At 41.1% G+C, this 27,109-nt stretch overlaps 1 pseudogene; it reads left to right on the top strand.

Moving 5' to 3' along the window:
• Nucleotides 1-22,932: 22,932 nt before the first annotated feature.
• Nucleotides 22,933-23,584, top strand: LOC125098889 (GTP-binding nuclear protein Ran-like; annotated as a pseudogene).
• Nucleotides 23,585-27,109: the final 3,525 nt, after the last annotated feature.

The following is a 27,109-nucleotide window of genomic DNA, read 5'->3' as shown; positions in this document are numbered from 1 at the left end:
AACTTAAAACATCTAAATGTAAACAAGTACCGGCTGTAATTTTAATGTTTTACCAGTCTAACATAATTTTAGAAAGAAAACGAGGCAGTATCAAGAAAGTAAAAACACAGTGTTTTGTTTCTATCTAGAAAAAGTGGAGCTCTAGTTGAAGATGCTTCTTGGGTATATGATTTGGGTCTCTTGTTGAAGCCCGAGTGTGAGTGCTTTAGAATCCCAGGGCTTTTTGGAGCCTTTTAAAGAGTTTTCTCACTAGAGGGCAGCATTTGACTAAATGTCCACACAGAACATTTCCTGGGGAACTGGGAATATCCATGCAGATCACTTTAATAACTCAGCGGCCTTACATGGCTTTCTAATTCGATTTGTTGGGCTGGGACCCAATCTGGTTTGATAAGCCTTTAGAAAGGAATTTTGGGGATTTATTCCACTAATAAATATGAATTGTTTTTAGACAGGTATTATAACAGATAATAGACATTATAACTTCGTGGAAGTCACACATAACCTAGAGCTTCCATTGCCTAGCCTTCTGAATGCACATACATTATTATATTAAATCATTATTGTAACCGAATAAAACACGAATGGAATTATCAATTTACCAGCCCTCTCTTTTTTTTCTTTCTTTCTTTTTAAAACCTTTCCAATCACACGTATTTCCCAGTTGGTCTTATATTATCTTTTCTCACCTAGATTTTTGTTTTTAAGAGTGAGCCCTACAGAAGTGTTGTCCGTGACCGCAAGAGCTGTCAGGGAGGCGTCTCTCTTATGGAAGATGGTCTTCCTTTGATCTGGGCCTCAAGGATAACAGAGGAGATGCTCGATGATGCTCGAGGAACAATGCTTTTTTACATCCCAGAGAGCACGCGCAGAGGCTGGTCTACTAGGTGAGGCTTAAGACCGGAAAAGGTAGCCTCATTCTTGATTTTCAAGGACAAGAGAGTAAGCCGTTTCTTGGTCCTCATTGTAATTCTGCCAGTGCTGGGACAAAACCCCTTCTATGCCAGTGCAGAGCTGAAGGTACAGTGGAGACATCTGGGATATAGAGCTCTTGATGGAGATTCGATACGACAGCCAATTACCAAACCGCAAACTGCTCTTTCTTAATAGGAGCATTGCCACGGAAGCCAATGTTGGAGAAAATAGCATTATCTTAATAGTCATTAGTTTTTTTTTTTTAAATATTTGAATTATTGCCAAAAGAAACTGTTCACATAGTCCCAACACAAATTTATGTCCATAAACATACACACATAGGCCCATGAACACATATGTATATTGTGCCATTGAATTTGTCTTTTCAAATCTTTATATAAATTTATTCCTGTTTTTTTAGGTGAACGTGATCATCATATTTAGGTGCTTATATATATTTAGACACTTTCTCTTCCCGTTCCAATTTATGTTTGGATGAGTTATCGAAAAGCTTTAAAAATGCTCCTTTGAGGGTCTATACTGGGCTTCTAACGACTATGTTAGTAGGAACTAAATTTCTTGAATGTTGTAATGGTAGGACGAGGTCATTTAGAAACATACTTTTCTAAGGAAGGCCAGGGAAGATCAGAAGCATCGTGAAGGGTTTTGTCCAAGATTAATCTCTCCAGCAGCCCTGGTTATCACCAGGGGAGTCATGGTTTGGGCTCCCAATATGACACCACTGGAAAACACTGTTGGGACAATATATTTAGCCTAAGGGATCTAAGAAGAAAATCCGTAATGGAGAGGAAGAAAGAATAACTAGTACTTGGAGTAGTGGATAAAAGTAGGAAATCTGCCTGGGTTCTAATCTCACCTCTGTCACTTACTCGCTGTGTCACTTTGGCGAGGTTATTTAGGTTCTCCATACCCTAGTGTTTTTATCTTTAAAAGGGGTATGAAAATAATCCCTACATCAGTAGGGTTATTATGAGGATCAAATAGCTGATGCTTGTAAAGCTATTAGAATTGTGCTTTCTTAATTAACATATTAATAAACCTGTTTATAAATAAAATATTGAATGCCTTCTGTGAACCTGGCATTTTCAAAGATGTCACTTCGTTTTGATCTTTAATCTAGCTCTGTGAGTCACTGTTCTTAACCTGTTTTCACAGACTAGGAAACAAACTGAGGTTAAAAAAAGAGTTGGTAAATGGCCCAGGAGCACAGGGGAGGTGGGGGCAGGGTAGAGAATTCTGAGCTGTCACCTGGGGAGAGGGATAGGTAAGTGTTACTTCAAACAGAGCCACTCTGGTCTACTCCGGAAAGAGCGGTGCCACGGAAGCCAGCCCGGGATTTGGCTGGACCTCTTGCAGAGCGGGGGCCCACTCTGTGTGGAAGGAGACCTGGGTGTGGTATGCCCGGACCCTGGTCCTGGTCATCCTGAGTACAGCCCCCTCCACTCAGGAGCGCCGGGCCCCTGTCTCAGGGAAAACCCCCTTCGCTGTGAAGGAATGTGCACAAACCTCCTGGAGAGGGAGAGGAATGTGCTGCAGAGGCAGTAGGTTAGGCATGAAGCCTTCTTGGGCTGTTTCCATAAGTGGGCTGTTGTAGGTAATGCTATTGCTATAATCATCAGGGGGCACGGGTCCATCAGTTAATGAATGGATGAAGAAGAGGGGCTCTATATCTATATATCTAAAATGGGATATTACTCAGCCATAAAAAAGAACGCAATGATGCCCTTTGCAATGACATGGATGGTGCTGGAGAGTATTATGCTAAGCGAAATAAGTCAGAGATGGACAAATACCATGTGATTTCAGTCATATGTGGAGTTTAAGAAACAAGCAAAGGGGAAAAAGAGTGAGGCAAACCAAGAAACAGACTCTTAACTATAGAGAATGAAGTGATGGTTATCAGGAGGGAGGGGGGAGGGGGAAGGGTTAAATCAGTGATGGGGATTAAGGAGGGCGCTTGTCAGTGACGAGCCCAGGGCGACATCTGGAAGTGCTGAATCACTATACTGTACACCTGAAATGAATACACTTGTATGTTGACTAACTGGAATTTAACTAAAAGTTTAAAAATAAAAATGAAAACTTTACACAGTGGAAAAAAAGAATGAAGACTCCTTTAGGGAATGCCAGGGAAGCCCTAAAAGTGACAGTTATTGAATCATTCCTGGCATCAGAGGCTTTGGTGTTCCTTGTGTGTTTTTCAGGTCTGTGTTCGGTTGGCAGGAGTTAAAGGGTATGTTCCCAACCCGAGGTTACAAGTTGCTGTTAACACCTGGTAATTGCTGGGTATGTGCTGAGCGCGAAACACATGTGGTGGTAAGCACCTCATGCGAAGACCTCATTTCATCGTCACTGCAATATGGAACCACTATTACCACCCTTATTTCACAGCTAGGGAGACTAAGGCTCAGCGAATTTGAGTGATTTGTCCAAGGCGGAACAGCAGGCTGGGTTAGAGCATTGGCTCTATTGTCTGGTTGCCTGAGGATAAACCTTAAAATTTTAAGTCTCTGATTCTTGATCTTGGGTTCATAAGTTCGAGCTCTGTGCTGGGCTCCACATTGGGTATAGAGCCTACTTAAATTATTTTTTAATTTTTAAAATTTTATAATTATTTCTTATTTAAATTTGGTCTTTAAGGTTCCAGTATAATTAACATACAGTGTTACAGTAGTTTCAGGTGTACAATAGTGATTCGGCAATTCTGTACGTTACTCCGTGCTCCTCACAGGTGTACTTTCGATCCTCTTCATCTCTTTTGCCCATCCCCCTCCCCCCTGCTAACCACCTGTTTGTGCTCTATAGTTAAGAGTTGTCTTCTTTGTCTCTTTTTATCTTTGTTCGTTTGTTTTGTTTCTTAAATTCCACATATGAGTGAAATCCTATGGTATTTGTCTTTCTCTGACTGACGTTTCACTTAGCATAATATTCTCTGATTCCATCCATGTCCTAGCAAATGGCCACATTTCATTCTTTTTATTGGCTGAGTAATATTTCATGGTGGTATATGTGTGTATACATACATATATATACATACCACCTCTCCTTTATCCATTCATCTATCATTGGACATGTGGGCTGCTTCCATATTTTCGCTATTATAAATAATGCTGCAGTAAACATTGGGTTGTGTATATCTTTTTGAGTTCTTTTTTTCATGTTCTTTGGGTAAATATCCAGTAGTGGAATTACTGGATCAAATGGTCCTTCTGTTTTTCAACTTTTGGATGAAACTCCATACTATTTTCCACAGTTGCTACACCAGTTTGCCTTCCCACTATCAGGACACAAGGGTTCCTTTTCCTCCACATCACCCGAGGATGAATATTGAAATACCTTATGGGCAGCACAAGCTAAGGCAAGTTATTGACACTCTCTAAACTGAGTTTTCCCATCTGTAAGAGAGAAAGCCAATGGCCTAACTCATAAGGTTGATAGGACATGCAATGAAAGAGGATGCGTATGGTAGCTACTATAGTCCCAGGCACACAGTAGACATAGTAAATAGAGGTAACCTGCTGTCTGTCCGCACACCATCTGGAGTACTCGCCCGTGTGCTTACTCACACAGTGCCCTACATGTTTGCTTTACCTTCATCACCCTCATCATCATTCGATGAGCTCCTGTTGTGAGAACAGTCAAGAGGATGAGACACATCCTAGGAGCCAAATGCACATGGGACTGGTAAAGTGCTAAAGAAATTCAGACGGGATTGCACCATTGGGCTCTGGGAATGCTTCACGAAAGCCGGTAATAATGGCCAGTGCTTACGTGGCACTTCCTATTTTCTAGGCATTGTCTGTGTGCTCATTTTACTTATGGGTAAACTAAGGCACAGGTGTGCAGAATAACTTGCTTAAGCTTATGAGAGACAGACAAAAAGAGCTTGAGAAAGTCAGGGTTCAGACCCAGGCATGGTTGGTTGGTAGGTTCCTGTGCCTGGGGGCTGAGCCGTGAATAATATACAGACAACAACAGGAGTAATAGTAACTATTGTTTTTAAGTAACTCTATGGTTCAGATAATTCCCACTAGTATATGATCATATTTCCTTCTCTTTATATCCTGCTGAAGCGGGATTATGGCTTGTACTTTGAAGATGAAGAAATAAAATCTTGGAATTTGTTAAGAAACGATGAAGAGGGGCGCCTGGGTGGCTCAGTGGGTTAAAGCCTCTGCCTTCAGCTCAGGTCGTGATCCCAGGGTCCTGGGATCGAGCCCCACATCCGGCTCCCTGCTCAGCAGGGAGCTTGCCTCCCTCTCTCTCTCTCTCTCTCTCTGCCTGCCTCTGCCTACGTGTGTTCTCTGTCAAATAAATAAATAAAATCTTAAAAAAAAGCAAAACAAAACGATGAAACTTGCCCCAGAACTTGTGGTTATTAACTAGCAAATCTGGGATCCAAGCCCAGGTTACACTGCTTCCTATGTTGATGTTCTTTTTTGCTCTGTGCTTATCTGACCTAAAGCACTGATGAGGAAGCTAGACGGTTCTAGGTGGCTGCAGTGACTGGGTAGTGTGTGACCCTGCAATGACCAGTAGGGACAAGAGTTTGGCTGCAAGTGCATGTGTATAGAAGATAAAGCTTGAGAGAAGCACTGTCATTTAAAACACGATTAAACTAGAAATCCTTCAACAACCAGAGGCACTTCAGCCATAGGTAAGGGAGTATTTGCCGATGAAAGAGGATTTCTCTAAGCTGCTCTGATTCTGAGATATTACTTCTGCCAACTGTCCTAGGCTTGTTCCAAAGATCTTTAAGTTTACCTTCCTGCCCTACCCTGCCTTTTAGCCCGATCTAAAAGTAGGGTTATTAGAGCTAGAGGATAAAAACACAGGTCACCAGCTAAATTAGAATTTTTGATAAATAGTAAATTTTTAGTATATGTATATACTAAATGTGTGTGTGTGTGTGTGTATGGCAACCATATCTAAGTAGCCTATAGAAAGGCCCATTTCCCTTCCGTGGTGCTTCACTGGAGGATGGGATCCAGCTCTGGGCACAGTTTAATAAACTGCTTCCACATATCTCAGGTAAGGTTCCCCCACACATGGTGCTCTAACCTTTGTCTAGTGCTTGGTCACTCAGAAGAAGTCCAGCCAGCCAGGTTTTACCTCCTCTAAGCTCACAATTCCACATTCGATGACCACTTAGAAGGAATACAGAATAAAGGCAGCCTCAATGATGTCAGGTCAACAGTCGGTAGATTTGCTGCCTAGTAATGCAGCACGTCATGTGTTCTGCATGTGGCCTTATTAGCTACCGGGAAGTCTCCCTGCAAATAAGGCATCACTGACTGCATTCACTGGTCCTACTTTCCAGTCCTCTCTTTGGTGGCTATCCATGGCCCACTCCGTCTGAACAGAGCACACCACCTTCAACATGGGCATGAGGCCAACAGAGCAGATGGCTGTGAACCTTGGCATGCCAGGAAACCATTAGGTTCATCAGTGTGAGCAACAGGGGGTAAGTTTCTATCTGCAAATGTGGAACTAGCAGCCCTTGCAAGGCCTGGGCAGATGCCCTCTCAATCCAGGTGGGCTGACCTTTTGGTCCCAGATATGTTCTCCGTGGAACTGCAGGTATAGAACGTGGCATGGAAGACTGACCTCCGGAGAACCTGGGGTGCAGAGGAAGCGGGTGCCGAGATGGACAGGAAGCTTCATTCCTACCTGGCTCCCAGGCTTTGGGGGCCAGGGTTGCTTGTGGGTGACAGATAGTGGATTCACCAGGAGCCTTCTTTCCATTTCTGTTGAGTAATCAATCCCCTGTAGAGAAGCAGCAGGCCTGCCAAAGGGCAGGCTGTGTTCTAGTTCTTATACTGGAGGTCACACTTTCCCCCTTAAACTGGAGTCCTTTGGCATCTCCTGGTCCAGCAGACACAGGTAAAATGAAAGCAGCTTTCCTTCAGTTGGTACTGACAATTGAAGAAGACAGCAGAGAGAGAATTCAAATTTATTAGAAAGATATTAAAGTGTCCATTTGGTTTTCTTTTAAGCTTTCTTTCTGCTTAAAAATGCTTGACTGTTAGGAAACTTCCAGTACACAGAAACATATAAGAAAATGGAAGTCTCTTTTAACACACGAGCCCGAGAGATAATTACTATTAATAGATTGTTATCTATTTGCGCAGATATTTTTCTGTGAATAGCAGGTGTCCACTTTGAAATCATAGCTTTTTTTTGATCAAACAACCTGGCTTTTTTTCTTCCTCATTGAAATATCTCATTGAGGTAGAAGTCAATAAAAATATCTGTATTTGGTGAGAACTAACCTGTCATGCATGAGTCTTTGTTTATTCCTACACTCGATGAAATTGCTGGGTTCTCTTTTTTTTTTTTCCAGGTTTGATGGGCATGTTGTCAATTTCATGCCATTTGGTGTCAAACAATTTCATATTTGGGAATATCGATGCTATGGTTTGTGTGTCATCAAATTTCTTTTCTAAATGGTTTTCTTGGATCCTCTTCCTACGCTGGTCCCTTAGACCATTGATGTTGTGCCGATTTTCTGCTTCTGTTGTAGTGCTGATCTCTTTTCTGACTTCTGACCCATTTATTCTAATGTGTGCTGGACACGAGACCTTAAATGGCTCACATGCATCTCCAACTCTGAGTGTCTTCATTTGAGCCTCAATGCATTGATATTGAATTCGCCATCGTTCATTACAAATTCATGTGAGAAATTTGATTTTCCTTTCTCTTCCTAGCTCACATCTAATCAGTCACCAAGACCAGTAGATTTTATTACATAACCATTTCTCAAATCTTTACTTCCAAGGGCATCCATACTACTTATATCCAGTCCCTGAAAAAAAAGTCAGTTACACCCTGACAAACTGTGAATTCAGGAAAAACGTTTTGCTGCAGCCGGCCGAAACAATGCATCCCAGCACCCTGCTCTCTGTGACCTACCTGGCTTAACCCAGGAGTGGAACTTGGAGATCGGGAGGAAGGTATTGACTCTCTCTTCCAGGAGATCCTTCCAAATATCATTCCTCTCGCTTGGGATTTTGGGTAGGATGTACTTTTTGAAAAGTAGCTACAGCACAGCCGGGGTGTTTTGTCTATCTTAACAGACAATTGAGAAAGACTAACTTGTGGCAGTTGAGTAAGGTAGGTGGCCTGGAGGGAAGGGCTCTGTCCCTGCTTTACAAGGAGCCAAGAGAGTGCCTCTAGAAAAGTCCGGATTTCAACTCAGAATACAGTTTGGAATCTGTTCAAATGTCAAAACAAATGTGTGTTCAAGGGCCCACAGTGTTACTCCATCTAATAAGGCTAGCCTGGGAAATGCTGAAGTAGATTTAACTAGATGCCTGACATTACAAGAGAAAAACAAAACTCAGCTGCAGCACGCTCGGCTTTAGCAATCCTGTGTCCTGGTCTGTCGTTATCTGTGAGATAAACTACGGCATAATGTGCCCCAAGGTAAATGAACAAGGCTACCTGTTGCTTGATTAGTATTTTACGAACCCATGAGGAACTGGGCCAGTGCCGCTGTATATAATAACCGCTGGGTTGGAAGAGATATTTTCTAGCCACCCCCTTTAGCAATATATAACAACCGGTACTAATTGTCTTCTGAGGCAACATCTAAGTATAAAAAAGTGCTTGTCTGTCTTCTCTAAACAGCCCAGAGAGTGGTGCTAGTGGTGGCAAGGTAGGTCTTCATTCATTCCGTCTGAGTGGCCTACATTTTATTTTTTTCATCTGAAAAACAGGTATTGGAAAAGAACACTGATATTTCCCTATGTCAAATAAATGGGAAATGTGCTGATAAGTTATCATGAAAACAGATTTTCGAAGAAAGCCAAGGATCAGAGCCATCTGGTCCTCATTATTCTCCAGAGATTTCTATATTTGGTTCTGAGTAGCTTTTGCTTTTAAAAATTACATGACCTAGAATAGTAATGCTGGGATGAGAGGGGACAGGGACTGAAGATCCTGAAGTCAGCAGAGAACTTATTAGCCTTCTTTTTACATCTTTTTCTAGCCCTTTGATTCCTAGGATTTAGCAATAGCTTCACAAGTGTGAGTGACAGGCCCCCATCTGAAAACACTCATTGCCTTAGTCATTGAAAACACTGGGATCAAAAAGATGGAAAGGTGATGTTTCTTTTGAGGAAACCGAGTCAGTGGGCTTTATTATTGCACACATTTGTTCTCTAGCAAGCCACTCAGTCTCTTTGGTATTTCATATTAAACTGTGACCGACCTGTGGACAGACACTCAACTTACTTATCTTTGTGTTCCTGGTGTGCCCCTCATCAACAGAAACTTGGTGTTCCGTAATCTTTTGGAGACTGGATGGTGGAACAGTGAAAGGGTTTCACAATCAGCCCAGCGTGGAAATCACTGATGAACAGGTGGGCTGTAGAACCTCTACAAGAAGGATGAAGTTTCTTCTGAAAACTATCCGTTTAAAATTAAAAAGTTAGGGGCACCTGGGTGACTCAGTTGGTTAAGCATCTGACTTATCATTTCACCTCAGGTCATGATCTCAGTGTTGTGAGCTGGAACCCTGAGGGGCTCCACAGGTGTGGTACCTGATAAGATTCTCTTTCTGTCCTTCTTACCTTCTCTCTCCCTTTCTCTCAAATACATATATAAAAGCTAACAGTGATATAATTTACTTTAAGATGGAACTATAGCCAAATTCCACCGAAGTTCTGTGAGATCAAACAGGACAAAACCTCTTGGATTAGTAGGAAGGCTGGCCGGTATTTCCATGTTCACGGCTTTAAAGAGAGCGGGGGAATGACTATAAACTGTCCAAAACCAAAGCAAACATTATGCAATATTAAGCCTCATATCAGTTTCTTTAATGTAGAGATATAATTTTTTAAAAGATTTTATTTACTGAGAGAGAGAGAGAGCGAGTGCAAGCACGAGCCAGGGGAGGGGCAGAGGAAGAGGAAAAGAGACAATTCAAGCTGACTCCGTGCTGAGTGCGGAGTCCGTTGCAGGGCTCCATCCCAGGACCCTGAGATCATGACCTGAGCCCAGATCAAGAGTCAGCCGTGCAACTCTAGAAACAGAATTTTCAATGATCTTTTCCTCAGTTGGGCAACTTTTTGTATTTATTAAACACCTAAATACACTGAATATTAGTGCACAAAGCGTTTCTCTATGCATTTGACAGAAAAGCCAGAGGCCTAACTAGAGCTAGCCTCAAGGGGAACTTTGAAGGGGGTCTTGAACTCTGACATGGAGTAGGAAATCAGGAAAATGCTAATGTGCCACGGAATAAGGAAGAGATGTGTTGAGCTATGGACTTCAGCCAGCACGTGGGGCAATTCAGTGACTCTGTAGGGGGAGGTTGTGCCCCCGTAGTTAGACCGAATTCACCTCATACATTCCAGCACACCTGTTCTTTTGTTCTTTCATATCAAAACTATTTTTTCTTGAGCCTTGGTACTTCAGGGGGTAAAACGTGAAATGGGTTTTTGAAGGCAAAATGCTTATTAGTTTATTACTCGTCATGTCCTTGAACTTACTTGCCAGAGCAGAGTCTGGATATACACAAATTACCAGGTAGTTTTCTATCTTGGAAGAAGGAAGAAAATGACTCTCTTCTTTCATTGCGTCACAAAAATTCTCCTTATTTGGTATGATCAAGCATTGCCAACAGTGCCCACTAGAATTTTATGAAAAGTGTAATCACTAAAAAAAAAACAACAACCAAACAAACCAAAAACCCCCTAACTTTTATTTTATTTTTAACTATTTGTTTGTAGTCCAAAGAATCATTGCCAATAGTCAGTGGTGCATTTGTCATAGGAGTCAATAAGAGTTGTGGATGTTTTTAGAGCCTTAATAAATGCCGGTCATTTAACGTGCTATGTTAATAATGCTGCATCAGCACAGCTTTTGTGCAGAGTCAGTGCCCAACAGATGTTTGAAGGATGAAGAAAGCACCTTGATTTTGTGAGACTCAGTCTAAGAGGTCATTATAATGATGCTTTCCGGGGTTGCTTCTGGGCTTACTTAAAAAAAAAAGTATACATGTTTTATCTAAAGTGTTGTGCGCAGATTTTTTTTCCTAAAGAATGACCAGCTGTTTCCTTCTACCATGAAGGCAGAGCTAAACTGACGTGGGTTTTAGTTTTAGCCAGGGAAAATTTGGTTAGAGGCAATGAAGAAAGCTGTAACAAAGTTTATCAAGTCCCGGACTGAGAGATGGTGTGCATGGGCGCAGGTGTGGGCACATGTGAGCACAGGCATGAACGCATGCTGGTCGAACCGCATTTAGAGGATATTTTAAAATTGGCTAAAGTTTCTTCTTTGGGAGGGTATAAATCAGATCTTGATTGCAGGCCAGGGTGCAGGTAGATGGTCATGCAGACCACTTGGATCTTCCTGAGATTGTATCTGATCATTTCATTCCCAAACCCCAGACATTGGGAGGACCCTGGGTGCCCGGTCCATCTGTCAGGTGTGGAGGGGAGCTTGCACGCATTTCTGCTCCATCCCGCAAGTAGCTTCTCCATCCTCTGGACGTCCCTCTCTCTCAGCCCACCTCTCTAGCTCTTTCCTGTCCCTGACATCTCAGGGGACAGAGAGTTTCCCGTTGCCAGTGTGTTGCTGCTTAAAGATTTTCCAGGATTTAAGTGTAATCCCCCAGGTGTTGTTAAACATACAACATTAAGTGCAGCACTGGAGGGAGGCAGTGGGATTTAAGTTCCCTCTGAGACAATCACTTTTATTAAAGGAACTCTCTTACCCAAGGAAAGAAAGAAGAGAGACAGTAAAGAACCGACTGTGGTTAAATAAGAGTTACTGTGCCTTGTGCTTGTCAAGAATAGTTAGAGAAACATTGGGAAATAATTTGGGGAAGCAGGTCGAATAATTAAATGTTTGGGTTTATGATGCCACATATAATATAGTCCTTGGGGCCCTTTTTCTCTAGAATTTTTGGATCGAATCTGTGCATGGTATGTTATTTCAGGAACATGGGAAAGCTAACATACACACGAAAATATTCTGATACACCAACAGGCATTATAACAAGAGGTAATATTTAGTGACGGGGGGAAGTGGCAGAGATAGGGGGCAATATGTGGAGAGATGTTCATATTTCATTACAATGAGTTTCCAGATGGTGAGAGTGGGTGGAGTGAGTCAGTTATTAGTCCAAATGAACCTGGATTTGGGATGAGAAAAGAAATACAGACATAAATAAATATGACCAAAAGAAATTAAGGTTCTCGGGACGCCTGGGTGGCTCAGTTGGTTAAGCAGCTGCCTTCGGCTCAGGTCATGATCCCAGCGTCCTGGGATCGAGTCCCACATTGGGCTCCTTGTTCTGTGGGGAGCCTGCTTCTCCCTCTGCCTCTGCCTGCCACTCTGTCTGCCTATGCTCTCTCTCTCTCTCTTTCTGACAAATAAATAAATAAAAACTTAAAAAAAAAGAAATTAAGGTTCTCTGATATTTTTCTCATCTTTATCTCTGATAAAGATGAGAAGTATCAATAGATATGATATAAACTCAACAACAATTCCTGAAAAAGCAGGACTCGTAGACAAACTCCTTGAAACTGGAATGAATTTCAGCGGAATGAGCAGTAGTTAATGATAAGCATTGAGTTCATAGTCCCAAGAGGTGAAGATAGAACTGACTTTTTAAAGAGGTAAAGATAAATTTGTGGATGGCAGGTTCATGAACACTTATTAAAGAAAATACTGATTTTGGGGGCACCTGGGTGGCTCAGTGGGTTAAGCCTCTGCCTTCAGCTCAGGTCATGGTCTCAGGGTTCTGGGATCGAGCCCCGAGTCGGGCTCTCTGCTCGGCAGGGAGCCTGTTTCCTTCTCTCTCTGCCTGCCTCACTGCCTACTTGTGATCTTTCTCTCTGTGTCAAATAAATAAATAAAAATCTTTAAAAAATAATAAATAAAATCAAATGTTTAAAAAGAAAATACTGATTTTTGTGGAGATTTTTCATAAATCTCAGCATTCCCTTCAGGAAGGATAGCCATCCTCTCTGTGAATTAGACACTTCTGCCATAGTGCCTTTTCCCCTCTTAAACTAAGAATGATCATCTTCTCCCTTTATCTGGGTGACAAACTCCTATCCATACTTCAGGACCCATCTCACATTGCCTTTGGGAAATGATCTGACTCTTCCTGTTTCCAGTGTAGTATCCAATCCTTCCTTTTCTCAGCTAACTTTCATGTACAAACCTCTATGAATGCATGTAATAATAAACAGCATCCTGGTTTTCTGTTTACATCTCTTGACCTTGCTTAATTATGGGGCCCCATCTGCTGCTGACATTGAGCATGTTCTAGAAGAGAAGCCCAGTGTTCACAGTCTTAAGTTAAAGGGCTAAAATTCTCTTTCCAAATTTAATTTTTATAGCCATTTGGACCCAATTCAGCACTAACCTTTCATTCTGTTGAATGAAATCATTACCCAGACAATCAGTTTGTCCTTATTCTCATCAGAAAAACAAAAACAAAAAACAAAAACTCTCAATGATTTCTTTATTTAGAGTTTCTGCAAAAGCTTCCTAATGATACCTCCAATGGCCTTCCCTCCCCAATATCCTTCAAAAATATACTTTCGAAATGCAGGTTGAGTTCTGTCACCCCCTCCTTCCAAACTTCAGGTGCTCCCCATTATCAGCAAAGTCAAATCTTCAGCATGACATGCAGGAGCCCTCTGACAGGCTGCCCCCGCCTTCATGCCTCACCTCACACCACATCCTCTGCTACACAACTCTCCGCGGGTCATGTGTTACCTAGACTCCCTTTCTTCTCTCTTCTTTCCCCTTTATTGTCTGCTTGGTCTTTCCTCCTCTGTCCCCCTTGTGGCTGAGCGCCCTTCTGTCTTTTTCACCCAGGGACTGATTGTATCTCCATTTAGCATTTATTTTTTAAATGCCTCTTATATCCCCCCCCCACACCCCGCCCTGACCAGACCAAGTTCACTGAGCCTTGAAATCCCTAGCACGCTGCCTGGCACCAAGTCGACAAGACCCCGATTGTTATTATTCATCTCCTGACGCTGAGATGTTGTTCAACGACGTGGGACTGAGAGTTCCAAACACTGGGAAGAAGAGGTTAAAAATATTAGGTTGGGAACAGACTAAATATCTTCCGATTTCATTTCCCCTCAAGAGTGAAGGTGAAACAGATGGAAATGCCTGTACTTAAAGGATGCTTCCATAAATTATTCTGTGTAAAAGACACCTAGGAGCCCACTCAGTCATGAGAACTCAGGCCATTCAGCCTTTGTTTTCATTGATTTTCCAGTTATCTTGTCACAGCCGGGCACAAAATAATGCTAATTGGATGAGGCTCATCTAAGGACACCTTATTAAAAAACTAAAAAAAGTGTCTGGGAAGGTATAAAGGTGATGCCAAAGCCATCGGAAGGGGAGATAAAAAGTACTATATGTCCGTCAGAAGCAATAGCTGAGCCAGTCCTTAAGCACCCAATAAGAAAATATGGGTATTATTTATCTTGCAAGATGGCACATCATCTTAAATTTGCCTACCACTGTCAATATTCAGTAAGGAGGTACTGAGTGCCTCCTGTGTGGCAGGCATCCTGCTGGGGGTGGGGGGAACAACCCTACCTCTACCCCGAGGGCCCTGCCATCCAGTGGAGGAGGAGAAGTGTGACGTGGTTACAGCAGGAGAGTGAGTTCCATGGTATGAGAGAGGAGCAGGACAAAGGAGGCTGTGTGCTCCTCTGGTGGAGTGGATCTGAAAACGCTTTATGAGCACCCTTGAGTTGTATATTGAAGGACGAGCAGGCATTCACCAAGTCCCAGCAGAAGGCATTCTTGGTAAGGAGGTGGCCCCAGGCTAAGTCATGATGCAGTGAAAGGTCATGGTGATGTCACGAATAGGCTTCATGAGTGTTTGTATTGGGTTACTTCGTTTTCTAGAACATAAATGTTGGGACTGAATCCTTTCATTGGGGAGCTGCTAGGTTGGAGTATGAATGTGGATATAAGTGTACCTTTTCCCTACGTCTTTAGAAGTGCTTGAGGTGCTCTACACACCTGGTTTTAGAGTCCTAATCAAGATAAAAACTTTCTTCGACACTCTCACTTTTACTAACCAGCTTTCTTGTAAGTGGAGGTGGATAGTCTAGGTTGGGACTACCAGACACTGGGAGCTGATTCACTCATTGAGAATCCTCTCTAGTGGTCCCCAGAGGAATGCTGCCATTGGACGGTGCCACTGGAATAGTTAAGGAGGGGACCTGCAGCTGTGTGTGGTTTTTCTGCTTGAGATCCATTCTGCCTCTGTTCCACAAAGTTCTACTACTTGCTTCAGTTCTTTAAGTGCGCTACCCAGTTCACTAGCTCTGGAACCTTGGATAATACTCTGGAGAACTTTTGATGGGTGGCTGGGGACTGGGAACCTCCTGGTCATTTGTTATTTTGGCAAACTGCAGGCCTTTTGAGTAGGGTTGAGTTGGCACAGAGAATTAGGATATTTCACGGGAGTGGTCCAAACAGAGGTAGGAAAGAGATACAAGAGAGAGAAGGGGCTCGATTCTCACAGGTATTGTCTCATGGCTGTATCTCATTTTCTCTCTTCCCCTCTGACAACCCTCCTGTTGTGGTAGTAAATCACTACCGCAGTGAGTTAATTATGAAAACCCAAAAGGGTCTTTTCTCTTCTTCCCTTCACATTTGGATACACATCTCCGTGACTGTATAACATTATTTTATTGTATGTATCTGGTGACAGTAATGTGCTATCAAGATTAATTTTGATCCACGGACAAGTGCCCCCTAATACACGTGTTGATGAATTGTTCCTGATGTTTTGAGCGAGCAAGCTCATTTTTGGGGTTGGGCATATGTTTGTTGACTGAATATGAATTCTATACCCAGCACACCCTGCAAATCTGGCTTAATCTGTAAAAAGAGTGGGGAGCCATGTTCTCAAAGTAGCAGGGCTAGAAATGGCAGGGCCCCTGCTCACCATGGTCTAGGTTGGGCACTGCCAAACTCTAGGGGGAGCCATTCGCACATGTAAGAGGCACCTGTTAGGCTTAATGGCATTGCAATCTTTTTCTCCCAGGTCTTACAGTTCCTGGGCCACCTTTTCAGTCACATCTCCCCTCACTTTTATTTTTTCCATCCTTCTTCATCCATTTCTGAGGTCACTTGGGGACTTTATAGATTTGTACATGTTTAGTATTATATTTGTCAGAATAGGCTAGGTTATGCTGCAGTAACTAATATTTTCACAATCTCAGGGGCTTAACTAACATTTATTTCTCACTCATTCTAAATGTCTGTTGTAGGTTGGCTGTGGGCTCTGCTCCAAGTCATCCTCAGATCCAGGCTGAGACACATTCATGATTCCTCATAGGGAAAAGGGGTCAGGGTGAACCACACAGTCACTTCTGAAGCTTCTGTTAGCATATCATCAGTCAAAAAAGTCTACACAGCTATGAAAAGAGGGCAAGGAAACCTAACCTTATCATATGCCCCAAAGGATGAGACCTGGGGCATCTGGGAACAGCCCTGGTGACTGCCATGGGTATAGTGAAGAGGGACAGTGGGATCATGGACTATGAGCTCAGTCAGACATGGGTTTGAATCCTGGTTCTGCTCTTTATTTCATGTTTAATAACTTGCAAATAAATTACATGATCTCTCTGTGCCCCAGTTTCCTCCCCGTATAATAGAGGTAATAATAGTATCTTTGTAGGAATGATGGTGATACAGTGCCAGTTACGTAGCAGGAGAACCAACAAATTTCTTTTCTCTTGTGTCCCCCTACTTCCTCTCCACCCCGGGTCCCCTGTTAGTGCCAGTGATTTGTGCTAGTCTGTTGAATAAGGGGCAAAACTGCTCCCATCTTCCAGCCAGCAAACAAGAAAGCCCTGGTGACATTTGCCAAAGCTCATGAAAAAAGCTATTAGGAAGGCAAACTGTGCTTAGAAAAATATTAATTGGACTTTAAGCTCATTAGGAATTAAAAACAGCAACAAAAATGTTCACCTTTAGCATAAAGGAAAAAAAAATCCTTGAGAGCCACATAGCCTCCCCCTAAAATGCATAGTCACTGACCCTCTGTAAATGCCCAGAGGATTTTCTCTGCCTGGCTATGGAGGTTCAGGACAACACAGCAGACGCAAGTGACTTCAGGATACCTTTCATGCTTGGCAGGTGTCCCCATTTTATTTATGATATCAAAGCTGCAACGCTGTGTTCTCTTCTGCGGAAGACATAAAAGAGATTCAGAAGTCATCCAAATCATCTTGTAATTAATGTTACCACGCACGCCCAGGACATTAAAATGTTAACAGTGTTAGAATCGTGTGCTTTGGAATACCGAGTGAGGGCTTTATTAGAGAGAAATGCTCAGCAGATGTCATCCACCCTAATTGAGGACATCAGGGTGCCTGCTGCTTGTTCTTATCAGTGGTGCAGAGGGTTTTTTTTTTTTTAATTTATTCATTTTCTTTACTGCTAGAATCTGCTCTCATTATTAGACTATCTTGTCACTCATTTGCATTTCAAGTGCTGGGACTGGGGGGCGGGTAGCAGCTATCTTCCTTAAAAGAACACTTCAAGGGTTACTCTATCAAATAGCAGCACAGTAGCACAGTGAATCTGACATCTGGGTTATCTTATTCCCAGATGCTCTGTGGTGTCATTAGCAGGATTAATCTTAGCTTTAATTTCATAATGATTCTTATTCTAATATATGTGAATGAACACAAAGTCTCTTGACTCATTATCACCAATTTACCCAAGATATGTAATCAGGCTCTTACATTCACCAACATTTATTTTTGCTAATACATCTAAAATTGTAGATTAAGCAAATACAGTTAGTTCCAGCTGAGTGAATGCCTACCGAGGTAGCACTGTAGTATTTATGTTTTAATTAAAGTACATTAATGGTGTTGTTTTTAAATATGTACTGACCAAAAATGTGTTCACGGGGATCAGTAACATCATTGTTCGAGCAGCGTCCAGCTGTAAAATTAGTCACAGCAGCATTACATTAGAATGTAATTTGCGAATTATTGAAATTCCCTCTGTTAATTATGTTTTTAACCTTTATAAATAAGATGGAGGTGCACAGCCTCAATTCCAAACAACTCCGCTCCCCGAAGGAAACAGAGCGGCAGGTCCTTAATGGGAAGCATAATTGTAATAAGCTTTGTTGTTTTCATTCCCATTCAAGGTTACTATGTCACATCAAATATTGTCACTGTCAGTTTATGACTCAGAGTAGCCAAAAGGCCGTTTCCCCTCTCATTTGACACGAAGTTTCATAGTATCCTTAGAGGGGGCAGGCTGGGGGGAAGGAAGAGATGAAGATGCTCTAGCAAATTCCCAGTCTCTCTTCACTTACTTTAACGCTGGACTAACTTTTTTCATTTACCAGCTGTTGTCGCCCAGCAGCATGTAGTGCTTTATTATTGATGGATAAAATGTTCAAACATTTAAAGAAATGAAAGTCAGCTTTGCATTTTTAATTAATTAATTAAAAGTACTGTAAATGCCAGCTTGTTAATTGCTTTGCACCTGCAAGCCAACACAGGTTTTGTGCACTCTTTCTTTGAATATTAAATTTTTTCTTGCATGTCTTTATAATGCTTGGAAAGTCTCTCCAGCAAACATATTAGTAAAGAGTAAATATTGAATCTTAGACAAAACTCATGGCTTCATCTTTCACTATACCCAGAATAGGATTTAAAGGAGGATTTAGATTTCCAAGGCTTCTAATTAAGTAGTGATAATCAGGCTTTCTGCTGAGGGTCACTTCCTGGGAGTAATTTGAGTTATTAAAATGCATGTTTTTGTTTGTTCTGCTTTGTGAGCTAAAACTGATCCCTTTTAATATAGCAGCAAATATGCAAATTGGTGTTTCATTATATTGTGCAATTTATGGCAATCTTCTCTAATTTACTAAAAGGTCAGGAGCCTGACCTTGTCATTCAAAAAAATTTTTTTCCTGGTAAAGCTAAACTAATTATGTGGGTTTTTTTTTTTTTTTTTTTTTTTTTTTTTAATGAAACTCTGAAAGTGTGCAGCATGGTAAAGAATGTGACAATTTAACTTTCATTTAGCTCTTATATTCATAAAGATGGCCTTCAGTTTTGTGTAGATCCCCAGTAACAAAGAGTAGGTGATCTCAATTGTGATTTAGGAATCAGTTGTTTTTAAATACTGCAGAGAAAAAAGAGAGAACTTAAAAACAATTCTTGTGCCTCAGAAAAATGTGGGAACTGGAATAGCCTAGCTTTTCTGAAATAATTAACATCTATGTACATGCTTTAAATTGTCACTGGCCAGAAAATGTTAAAAAAGAACTATCATGAGCTCAATAGCAAGTTTTTTGTTCAAAAGACTTACCAAATCTTTATATGATTTTGTTCCTTATTGATGCTAAATATATGATCTGAACTTTTTTCGTTGCTTTACAGAATTTTCAACTTTGACTAGGAGAATTGTTTTTTTAAAACTTATTTATTTATTTGATTGGGGTAGGGGACAGGCTGAGGTGGGGGAGATGGAGAATCTCAAGCAGACTCCTTGCTGATCATGGAGCCCCATGCCATGCTCTATCCCACAACCCTGAGATTATGGTCCAAGCTGAAACCAAGAGTCTGATGCTCAACCATCTGAGCCATCCAGGATGGCTGAGCCAGCCACTCTAATAGAAGATTTTTTGTCTTAAATATTTTTAAATCCTTAGGAGCAGAAGTTGGTCACAATGAACTGTTTACTTTTAAATTATAGGCACTGGTTCTTACACATTAGCTTGAATAAAAATCACTTGGATTTCTTGCTAAAATTTAGTTTCTGTGGTCCCATCATCTCAAAATTCTGGTTCAGTAGGTCTGGGATTGGCTTCTACTAATCTGCATTTTCCTCAGATGGTCTGAGGCACCTGTCTGGTTATATAGGTGACCGTTGGATGACATGGATTTGAATTGTGTACATATCCTTCTTGTTCTTCTTTTTTTTTAAAATAAATATAGTATAGTACTGTAAATGTATTTTCTTTTTTTATTATTTTCTTAATATTTCTTTTCTCTAACTTATTTTAATACTATCACATATAGTATATATAATGTAAAAAATATGTGTTAGTTCATTATGTTATTGGTAAGGCTTCAACAGTATGCTATCAATTTGGGGGGAGTCAAAAATTATACATGGATTTTTGACTGTGCCAACACCCTTAGCACCCACCTTATTTATGAGTCAACCTCAGTTTGAAAAGAAGTTATAGCAATTTGACTTTCCTCCATCCAATATGCTCATGCTTAGTTACTCATTTATCACATGTATGTAGCATTTTAGAAAAATGGATAAAGGAATAAATAAACATCTATTATGTGCCATGCATGATCACTGCCCTTAAGGAGCTAACCAGAAAAACATATGTATAAATGGCTATAGGCAACATTTAAGAAACTATATGTAAAATACTTTAAAAATCTTTGAGAATGTAAAGGAGATAAAAATTTATTATAATTGGGGGACATTTAACAAAGGAAATTATATTTAGATTAGGAAGAATGAGAGTATTCCTCTAGGTGAGAAGGTAGGAGAAAGACTATACTGACTAGTGAAGAGCTTGAACAAAGGTCCAGAGAAGGGAGCATGCATGGTGTGTTCTGGGGAGGTGCACAACCTAATGTGGTCACAGCTCTTGTTGTATCATGAATTGGCAGTGGGAGTAAAGCTCCAAAATTTCCTAACATCAGATTTGGCAGGACCTGGAATGTCTCAATGCCAAGCAGGTGGGGGTGTATTTGATGGGCCGTGGGACACCAGTGCCAATTTTAAAGTGAGGGACTGACCTCATTAAGTCTGTGTCTAGCAACAGTTTGGACAGAAAAGATCAAAGACAGGAAGAGATATTAAGAGGCTACTCATAGTCCAAGGAAGATACAAAAGTCCTGAACAAAGATAATGGAGATGGAGATGGTGAAATGGATTCAAGAGACAAATGGAACTTGGCAATAAGTTGGATTTGAGGTGGAATTAGAAGGAGGTGTGAAGGGAAGGGAATTTGATGTCCAAGTTTCCAGTTGAGTAACTGTACAAATAGTGACACCATTAACCAAGACAGGAAATGTAGGGAGAGAAACATCTGTGGAAATAAAGATTCTGACTTAGAAGCTTGCTTAGAATATGTGTTTGAAGAATAGTAACACTGGCAGCTCTAGGAAGCTTGTAAGAAAGGCAGAATCTCAGACCTCCAACCCAGATCTTCTGAATCAGAATCTGTACTTGTACACCATCCCCAGGTGATTCACACACACATGAAAATCTGAGGAACAATGGTAAAAGAACATAACAAAGTCTGTTGTTGAACTATCCTCCTGAAGGACTCTGTACCAAAAAGGGCTTTGTGGTTATCTAAGTTTAAGGAAAGCTCTATGTAATAACCTATATGATAACTATTCTTGGAGATTCAAAAACCATAATTTTAAGAACAAATGAAGCCCAATGTTAGTAGAAAGAAGGAAATAATAAAGACCAGAGCAGAAATAAATGAAATAGAGACTAAGAAACTAAGAAGATAATAGAAAATGTCAATGAACCTAAGAGTTGATTCTTTGAAAAGATAAACAAAATTGACAAACCTTTAGCAGACTCACCAAGAAAAAGAGAGGAAATAAGATCAGAAATGAAAGAGAAAATGCTACAATTGATACCACAGAAATAAAAAGGATCATAAGAGACTATTATGAACAATTGTATGCCAACAAATTGGACAACCTAGAAGAAATGGCTAAATTCCTAGAAACATAACCTTCCAAGTATGAATCATAAAGAAACAAAATCTGAACAGGTCAATCAATAGTAAGGAGATTGAATCAGTAATTTAAGAACTCCCTACAAACAAAAGTCCAAGACCAGACAGCTTTACTAGTGAATTTTACTAAACATTCAAAGATGAATTAATACCAATCTTCAAACTCTTTTAAAAAAATCGAAGAGGAAGGAAAAATTCCAAACTCATTTTATGAGATCAGCATTATCTTGATACCAAAACCAGACAAAGATACCACAAGGGAAGAAAATTATAGACCAATATCCCTGATGAACATATATGCAGACAATCCTCAACAAAATGTTAGCAAACCAAATTCAGTAATACCTTAAAAGGATCAAACACCATGTGAAAGTAGGATATATTCTAGGGATTCAAAAATGGTTCAACCTCTGTAAGTCAGTCAGTGTGATACACAACATTCACAAAATGAAGGAAGATAAGAAGAATCGTGTAACTATTTCAATAGGTGCAGAAAAGGCATTTGATGAACATCCATTTATGATAAAAACTCTCAACAAAATGTGTATTGAAGAAATATGCCTCAACATAATAAAGGTCATATATGACAAGCCCACAGCTAACATACTCAATGGGGAAAAGCTGAAAGCTTTTCCTTGAAGATCAGAAACAAGACAAGGATGCCTGCTTTTGCCACTCTCTTAGTGTGCTATTGGAAGTCCTAGCCAGAGCAGTTGGGCAAGATAAGTAAATAAAAAGCAACTAAACTGGAAAGGAAGAAGCAAAACTGTCACTATTTGCAGATGACATGATACTATGTATAAAAAACCCTAAAGATTGGGGCGCCTGGGTGGCTCAGTGGGTTAAAGCCTCTGCCTTCGGCTCAGGTCATGGTCCCAGGGTCCTGGGATCAAGCCCCGCATCGGGCTCTCTGCTCAGCAGGGAGCCTGCTTCCTCCTCTCTCTCTCTGCCTGCCTGCCTCTCTGCCTACCTGTGATCTCTGTCTGTCAAATAAATAAATTTAAAAAATCTTAAAAAAAACTCTAAAGACTCCACCCCAAAACTGTGAAAACTAATAAGTAAGTTTGGTAAATTTGCAGGATACAAAACCAGTATACAGAAATCTGTTGTGTTTCTACCCACTAATAGTGAACCATCAGAAAGACAAGAAAACAATCCCATTTACAGTTGCATCAAAGAGAATGAAATACTGCTCTGTCAGATTGTCCAGAGACACTTCTGGAAGCAACAGTACAATGACTGCCCAAGGTGAACCCCAAGTCCAGTTCAAACTTGTATTGTTTGGCAATGGTAGTACTGGAAAAACTACATTTGTGAAATGTCATCTGACTGGTGAACTTGAGAGGTACATAGCCACGTTGAGCTTTGAGGTCCGTCCCCTTGTGTTCCATACCAACAGAGGACCTATTAAGTTCAATGTATGGGAAACAGCTGGTCAGGAGAAATTTGGTGGGCTGAGAGATGGCTATTACTTCCTGGCCCAGTGTGCCATTACAGTGTTTGATGTAACATCAAGGGTTACTTACAAGAATGTGCCTAACTGGCATTGAGTTCTGGTTCAAGTAGGTGAAAACACCCCCATTGTGCTGTGTGGCAACAAAGTGAACACTGAAGACAGAAAAGTTAAGGCAAAATCTATTGTCTTTCACTGAGAGAAGTACCTTCAGGACTATGACATTTCTGCCAAAAGTAACTACAACTTTAAAAAGCCCTTCCTGTGGCTCACTAGAAAACTCATTCTAGACCCTAACTTGGGAGTTTGTCACCATGCTGGCTCTTGCCCCACCAGAGGTTGTCATGGACCCAGCTTTGGCAGCACAGTATGAACATGATCTAGAGGTTGCCTCGACATCTGGTCATCCTCCAGGGGAGGAAGATGACCTGTGAGAAAGTGCAGCTGGAGCCCAGCATCAGAAGTCTGGTTTTATAGGCAACTGTCCCGTGATGCCAGTGGTACAACAGGTTTGCCACTTTCTTTTATAGCTGAGCAGAACATGTACTTGATCTTTGGGATGCTGAAGGAGATGAATGGGCTTTGGAGTACCTGTAGCCATTGGAAAAGTACCTTCCTTTTTTGGACCTGCATATTTAGCTGTTTTGGAAAGCAGTTGGAATGCACCCGCAATGTGTTTTGAGGCATTATTTACAATAGCCAAAACATGGAGACAAACTAAGTGTTTATTGATGGATGAAGGGATAAAGAAAATGTGTCCAATATACATTATGGAATACTATTCAGCTGTGAAAAGAGAATGAAATCTTGCCATTTGTGACAACATGGATGAAATTTGAGGGCATTATGTGCAACGAAGTAAGTCAGACAGAAAAAGACAAATACTATGTGATCTCAGTTAGACATAGAATCTAAAAAAATGCCTCAAACAAACACAAATCGAAGCTCATGAATATAGAGAACAGACTGGGTGGTTGCCAAAGGTGGGGGGTGTCTGGTAGGCAAAATGGGTAAAGGGAGTGAAAAGGTACAAATTTTCAGTTATAAAATAAATAAGTCCTGGGGATATAATATGCAGCCTGGTGACTATAGTGAATACTACTCTATTGACTATTTGGAAGTTCCTAAGAGAGTAAATCTCAACATTTCTCATCACAAGGAAAAAAAGTTTGTAGCTATGTGTGGTGATGGATGTTGACTCACTTGCAGTCATTTTGCAGTGTATTCAAATAGCAAGTCATGTTGCACACCTGAATCTGATGTTAACAAAACAAACCCCCTACAATTTGCATTAGTCTGTTAAGGCTCTGAGGAGTTCTTTAGTGACGAAATCTGTCTGATTCTGCTTAAACCAACACTTTCAAAATGTATTTTTGTCATGAGGTAGTGGGTTAGTTGTGTCCTTCCGAAAAATATGTTGAAGTTCTGACCCACAGTACCTGTGAATGTGACCTTATTTGGAAATAAGGTTTTGCGGATGTAATCAAGTGAAGATGAGACAGTGCTGTATTTGGGTAGATGCTATATCCAATGGATGGTGTCTTAGTAAGAGTGAGAAGAAGGAGGCTTCAAGAAAGATACACATAGAGAAGAAGGCTGTATGAGGACAGAGGCAGAGATTGGAGTGACATAGCAACAAGCCTAGAGAAGCTAAGAATTACTGGCAACCTCTAGAAGCTTGGAAGAGGCAAAGAAGGATTCTTTCCTCAGACTCCAGAGGGAGCATGGTCTTGCCAACACCTTAATTCTGGACTTCTAGCCTCCAGAACTGTGAAGAATAAATTGTTTTAAGCCATCCACTTTGTGGTAACTTATTATTGCAAACCTAGGAAACTAATAATGTGTGAATCTTTAAAACGAATAACACAAAACTAATTAACATTCTGAGAGTCAGTAGATTAGAAAATAGTGATTTAGAACATACAGAGATAGGGGAAGCAGCGGCGTCGCCGCCGCTACCGCCACCGCCTCCTCCTCGCTCTTGTAGAACATACAGAGATGCCAGTGGTGTTGTACACGTGCAGGTGTCAAGCAGGCTTTGGAAATTGGGTATAAGTTTCAAGAGAGGATCAGGATAGATGAGAGACATTTGGGAGTAAAGCGTACAGTGGGCAGTTTAAACCTGGGGAAGGCATGGAGTTGATCAGGAAGAGCATGTAAACAAAAAACACTGGGAGAATAGCTGTAATTGAAGGAAAACTGAAAAAGAGCAAGAGAATGGGCATTTAGGAGCCATAACAGAAGAAATATAAAGTGAAAAAACACATGCATTCCTATGTTTATTGTAGCATTATTTACAATAACCAAATTATGGAAGCAGCCATTGATAGGTCCATTGATAGGTGAATGGATACAGAAGATGGTTAACAGAGGGGAAATGGTGTGGGGTGTGTGGGAGGCCACGATGAGGCTTGAGACGAGGACCAAACCAGGCCCTGACTTGTGCCTCCTTTAAAGGCTGAATAGCCGAACAAAAGGCTTAGGTTGATAAAGTCGAGTAACACTGAGAAAGGGTCTGTGCTATGTGTCGTGCGCTCACCTACGTGACTTCCCACACGTTCTCCCTACAGAAGGGAACAACGTGGTTAGGGTCATAAATTCTTAGTTGGTCCTTGTTCCTGTACTGCCCATAATCCACTCCCTGGTTGATTGTAACTTCTTGTATCAATAGTAGCTAATGGCATTAGCCGTGATTACCTGGCATAATGAGATTTGTTTGTAGTTAATGTAAAACTTGTTATAGGAACTTGCGGTTATCTGACTAGATACCGATGTATTACTCCTTCTATTGTGGTCTGCATTATAAATGCTTGTAAGATGTGGAATAAAATCAGCACTGTTGGACATCCTCCTCAGTGCTTCTCCTGCCCCCATCTCTCTGCTTCTCGGGTTCTTTTCTTCATCCTCTTACCCTCACGTTCCTGGTCAATTTGTCGCGCGGCCGCGACGGGGGTGGATGAAATAGATGAAGGGGATTAAAAGCGCACTTTTCTCGATGAGCACTGAGTAATGCATAGAACTGTTGACTCAAATTGTACATCTAAAACTAATATAACCTGTATGTTAATTATACTTCAATCATAAAAAAAGAAATTACGATAACAGAAAAAGAAACAGGATGAAAGACTTTTAATTTAGCAATTAGGAAGTCACTAGTGATCTTTGAGAAAGCAGTCTGATCAACTAGAGGTAGAAAAGCAAGCTTGCCATGGCTCAAGGAGTGAATGAGAGGACCTTCAGTTAAAGAAGTCAAGGTAAAAATATTTTCTGTTACCAAGCCTCCTTGAAACCTTGAAGAAGGTTTTGGAAAAACGTTTTCTAGAAAAAAATGAAAATCCTCCACTTGAAAAAATGAAAAACAAAAAAAAGAATGAAACTCCATCTTTGATGAAATAGAGAAACTTGACTCTGAACAAAATCTGGCCAGTTCTCAAAAATCGAAACTAACACTAAGGGTGGAGACCGAGAACCCAGAAACCGTCTCAGATTTTAGCAGAGTCAGAATTCTCAAAAAGTACATGTTACAGTCTTAATTAATATCCATAGGATCCTCCATTCAGGTTCCTGGGATCTAGAGAAATGTGGCCAAAGAAGAAGTGGGCATGGCCCTACGGAGACTCAGCTGTCAACAGTGGAAGAGCAGGTGTGGCGGAGCTGAAGGGGAGTCACGTGGAGGCTCCACCTGTACCGTGTGCAGGACACTCTAGTCTCCTAACTAACGGGGTGTGCAGTGGGAGGATGGAGAGAGGACGCAACTGTGCTTGTCAGACCACAACACAAATCAACATCCTAACTAAACAGAGGGGAAGAGAAATGCACAATCAGGGTCGAGAGCACATTTGGTGAGAAGGTTTTTTTTTTTTTTTTAAAGAGTTTTATTTATTTACTTGACAGAGATCACAAGTAGGCAGAGAGGCAGGCAGGGGTGGGGGGGGGAAGCAGGCTCCCCGCTGAGCAGA

This window comes from Lutra lutra, chromosome 4 (genome assembly GCF_902655055.1).
Source record: "Lutra lutra chromosome 4, mLutLut1.2, whole genome shotgun sequence".
In the NCBI taxonomy this organism is placed as follows: domain Eukaryota; kingdom Metazoa; phylum Chordata; class Mammalia; order Carnivora; family Mustelidae; genus Lutra; species Lutra lutra.
Note: the sequence above shows the minus strand (reverse complement) of the source record. Positions and strands in the feature narration are given on the sequence as shown.